The sequence below is a fragment of the Cucurbita maxima genome, unplaced genomic scaffold (assembly GCF_002738345.1).
Source record: "Cucurbita maxima cultivar Rimu unplaced genomic scaffold, Cmax_1.0 Cma_Scf00064, whole genome shotgun sequence".
Classification (NCBI taxonomy): domain Eukaryota; kingdom Viridiplantae; phylum Streptophyta; class Magnoliopsida; order Cucurbitales; family Cucurbitaceae; genus Cucurbita; species Cucurbita maxima.
This window is the reverse complement of record NW_019272080.1, coordinates 497,442-502,382: the sequence shown is the minus strand read 5'-3', so window position 1 is coordinate 502,382 and position 4,941 is coordinate 497,442. Positions and strand designations below refer to the sequence as shown.

General features: G+C 42.7%; 1 non-coding gene across 1 annotated transcript; it reads right to left on the bottom strand.

Annotated features, from left to right (window-relative positions):
- Positions 1-4,637: 4,637 nt before the first annotated feature.
- TRNAP-UGG lies at positions 4,638-4,711 on the bottom strand. Its single transcript has one exon. It is a non-coding gene; the product is annotated as a tRNA-Pro (tRNA).
- Positions 4,712-4,941: the final 230 nt, after the last annotated feature.

Here is a 4,941-nt window from a genome sequence, read left to right as displayed (position 1 = left end):
CTTCCTCCTGTTAGTCGATGAGAAGAAGATGCGAGTGCTGCACACAGACCGAGGCGGAGAATTCACCTGGACAAGTTTCGGTAAGTACTGTGACGAAATCGGCATACAACGGCACCTAACGGCGCCCTACTCCCCCCAATAGAACGGAGTGGTGGAGCGCCGGAATCAGACCATCGTCGGAACAGCAAGGTCATTGTTGATGACGGCCGGGATGCCTGGGAGATTCTGGGGAGAGGCAGTAATGACGGCCGTCTATCTCCTCAATCGGTCACCAACTCGAAGCCTTGACGGGAAGACACCATATGAGGCCTGGTACAACAAAAAACCAGCGGTACATCATTTTCGCGTGTTCGGCTGCGTCGCATACATGAAGGTAACACGTCCCCACCTCGCCAAGCTCGATCCTAGGGGGCTGAAGGTCGTTTTTATCGACTATGAACTCGGGAGCAAGGCGTACAGACTATATGATCCTGTAGGGGGGCGAGCTCACGTGTCTCGCGACGTCGTCTTCGACGAAAGCACCTTCTGGCAGTGGAATGACGTGATCGAGGCAGACCATAATCCAAACCAATTTACGGTGAAGTACCTCGTCACCGAGCCGGAAGAAGGAGGAGCCCAGCATCTGCAGCCGTCACCGCCGCCAGCAGGTGCAACCCCTAAACCAGTGGCATTCGCAACACCATGGACTGCGGATTCGACGCTGCATGCCGATCACGATACTGATCTGGAGGCCAGGTACTGGAGGATGGACGACCTATTAGGAGGAGGTGAACCACCTGGACTGGTAGTGCGCGAGCTCGAAGAAGTGGCCGAACTACATGCCATCAGTGCAGATGAACCGAACACCTTCGCCGAAGCAGAAAAGAACCCGTGCTGGCTGAAGGCAATGCAGGAGGAGGTGACATCCATCACCGAAAATCAGACGTGGAGTCTGGAGAATATGCCGCCGGGACACCAAGCCATAGGGCTCAAATGGGTCTTCAAACTGAAGCGCAACGAAAAAGGAGAAGTTGTGAAGCACAAGGCCCGTCTGGTGGCGAAGGGCTACGTCTAGAAGCAAGGAGTGGACTTCGAAGAGGTATTTGCGCCAGTGGCAAGGTTAGAATCCGTTCGTTTCTTACTTGCAATTGCAGCACATTACTCTTGGGAGGTTCACCATATGGACGTAAAGTCTGCTTTCCTTAACGGAGAGCTGAAGGAGACTGTTTATGTCCGACAACCACCTGGCTTCCTGGATAACAACAACCCCAATAAAGTATTGTGCCTACACAAGGCACTCTACGGGCTTTGACAAGCTCCACGAGCCTGGAACGCGAAGCTCGACAGTACCTTACTGTCACTGAAATTCAAATGTTGCGCCTCTGAGCATGGCATGTACACGCACGGCCATGACAAGAAGCGACTAATCGTGAGAGTGTACGTCGACGACCTCATAATCATTGGAGGTGACATGGAAGTCCTCGGAAGGTTCAAGAAGGAGATGTCGAAAAACTTCGAGATGAGCGATCTCGGCGTGCTCAGCTACTATCTCGGCATCGAAGTGCAACAGAATTCTACCGGCATCTCCATCTGCCAAAGTGCATAAACAAAGAAGCTGCTGGACACAACTGGACTTGTGGACAGTAATCCTACAAGGACGCCAATGGAGGCCCGACTCCAACTAAGGAAGGCTGGCACTACGATGACAGTCGACTCCACCAATTACCGCAGCATTGTCGGGAGTCTGCGCTATCTGGTAAACTCTCGTCCTGATCTTGCTTATTCTGTTGGATATGTGAGCCGGTTTATGGAAGCACCTAGGGAGGAGCATTTAGTGGTTGTCAAGCGCATCCTGCGCTATGTAGCCGGAACCAGAGGCTGGGGTGTAAGATACTGCGCAGGGAGCGGAAAGGAGAAACTCAAGCTAGTTGGCTACAGTGATAGTGACATGGCCGGTGACGTTGATGATCGTAAGAGCACTAGCGGAATGATCTACTTTCTCTCAGGCGGCGCAATCTGCTGGCAATCAACAAAACAGAAGGTAGTTGCTTTGTCTTCCTGTGAAGCAGAATACATCGCCGCTTCGATGGCAGCAACACAAGGGATCTGGCTTGCGCGACTAATGGAAGAACTCATCGGGAGAGAAAGTGATCCACTAATGCTATACGTAGACAACAAAGCTACGATCTCCCTAATCAAAAATCCAGTTTTGCATGAACGAAGCAAGCACATAGAAATCAGATTCCACTACATTCGAGAATGTGCAGATCGAGGGCTCATCAAAATTGATTACATCCGAACAGAGGAACAACTTGGAGACATCTTCACCAAGTCCCTGGCGTGGGTGAAATTTGAAGAACTACGCTCAAAGATCGGAGTTCAAATAGTAAGGTAGATATACTACAGGTTTTAGGAGGAGATTGTTAGATAAAACCTGAGTTTTACCGTTTTTTCTTATTCACACGATTTCAGAAAATCGCCAGTTTGACCATTTGACAAAACACGTCGAATGGATCTGGAGGGAGTGACACAAATTTAATTGGCCACTCTACAGCCATTTTTAGAATGATTTTTACTAGATTTGTTCAGAAAATAAAAACAAGCTGAACGCAGTCAGAATTCAATTAATTTTCTCTTCTTTTTGTTACGCATTTTCTTCCAACAACCAATTTCCTCTCACCGAAATTCTGTGAAAAACAACAGTAATCATATTGAATTCGTTTATATGACCAGCAACAGATCCACTTTCAGACATTTGTAGATTAAACAGCCTTTACATCAAATACACTTTGTTCATAGCCGACAGTTTCTCATACATATTCGACAGCACCTTCAACAAATATGGTGTTGTCTTCTCCTTGGTAATATTGAATGCCACATTTCTGGACAGCGTCAATCGAATCAACCCTAAGGCTTGACTATCCTTGAGCTTCCACTACTTCGTGGTCATAGTATCTGGCTTCACCCCCAACAGGGGTTTGTGAAGATCTTTCTGGTACAAACAATCTTCAATCTGCATCTTCCAGAAACTAAAATTGGATCCATCGAACTTTTCAATTCCAATCTTTGAAATTTCCATCTTCACAGATTGTGGTGAATTTCGCCTCGCTCTAATACCAGTTGTTAGGATCGCTCAACAACGCACACACTCGATCAAGATGAACACAAAGAACTAGAGAGAGAAAATACAAAGAGGAATATTGGCTAAAGGTTTTATTGACGACTCCAAGTATGTACAACAATATAGAATACAGAGAAGGAAGAAAGTACATTTTGAGAGCACGGACTAATGGGGTATATATATGGTTTCAATTTAATAAATATAACTTCCAAAGATTTAAACCTACAAGATATAATCTAATAAATATATTTCTATCAAATCTTTACCAAATATCTTCCAAATATATCATGTTCGTGATACGATGTGACTATTAGATGATACGTGAATATTATGACATGTGTTATGATGTGATGTACTAATGATATGATAAAATGTTATGGTGTAACACATTTGACGATATATTACATGATATGATATATGCATGATATAACAAAATGCATGATATGAATTACGACAAAATGTGTCGACATGATGCACAACTCCGAAATTTGCATGGAAAGTTATGATAATGATATAATATGAAGGAAAACAAAATAGGTTTGTTTTAGATAATAAATGAAAATGTTAGGACCTCATGCATCATTGTGTGTTCATGCATCAGTGAATATTCCCTTATTACGACGGTACGTACATGTACATTATGAGACAGGAAAATGATCATTATGTTTATCATAATGCTACGACGGTCGCTATTCCTAACTGGTGTTTGACATTAGCAGCTCTAGAGAAGGCTTGCCCGAGAGAAAGGGCCAACTGGTGGGCTCATACTCACATGTGTGAGTCGTATGTAGAACAGTAAATACACATCCAATTACCCATTTAGGATAGCCGCCTAAAGAAATATAGACTAAAAGGATAGGTCTCATTCATGTTTACAGAGTATTTCTTTAAAATAATCAAGCCACATGCTACTTCTATTTCAGGTAAAGGCAAAACATTCTTGCACAGTTGACAAGACATACATGTAATAGACCAAATAAATAAATATGGCAAAAAGAAATTACATTAAAAAAAAAAAATCCTTCCCCACTTTTCTCCACTAACCCCTCATCCATGCCCACCATTTTCTATCCTCAACCCATACCCCAATTATCTAACCCCTTAAAATATGTTTGATATTTTCCCTATTAAGCATGTTATATGATGGTGAGTGTCATATTGCATTATGTCGATAGACCGATACTATATGGTTCGGGGCTTTAGCGGGTCTATTAATCGAGATCAATCGTTTATTCCCGGATGCGTGGTATTCCCATTTTTTTCATTCTAGTTATTGACTTGGGAAGCGGTGAAAAATATTAGAAAAACAATCAAATATCTGTGACTAATCCCCTTCCCCTTCTTTTTTTTTTAGAGTTTTTAGACTTAGAATAAGTTAGAAAAGAGAAAGAATAAAACAGGATTCAACTTCCGTCAAACTTGGACTCGTCGCGGGGTTCCAATTGAAANAAAAAAAAAGATTGATTCGGTATATGTATGTTCCATTTTTATGGATCTCAATTGATTCCTCGTTACTGTTCAGAAGATAAGTAATAGGTAGGGATGACAGGATTTGAACCTGTGACATTTTGTACCCAAAACAAACGCGCTACCAAGCTGCGCTACATCCCTTTCAATTGGTCTACAGTGTCATTGTAGAGAATCTCTGTCTTGTTTTCCACATTTTTGATTTATTTCCTCCATTGGTATACACAAATTATCTTGCCATTTCTTCTTTTTGTCTCATATCATATATTAAACTATAATAAAAAGACTTAACAAGCGGTTATTAACTATATATACATTTGATGGTATGTAATACCATTATGTATTCCAAATTACTATAAAGTAGGAGGGTTTTA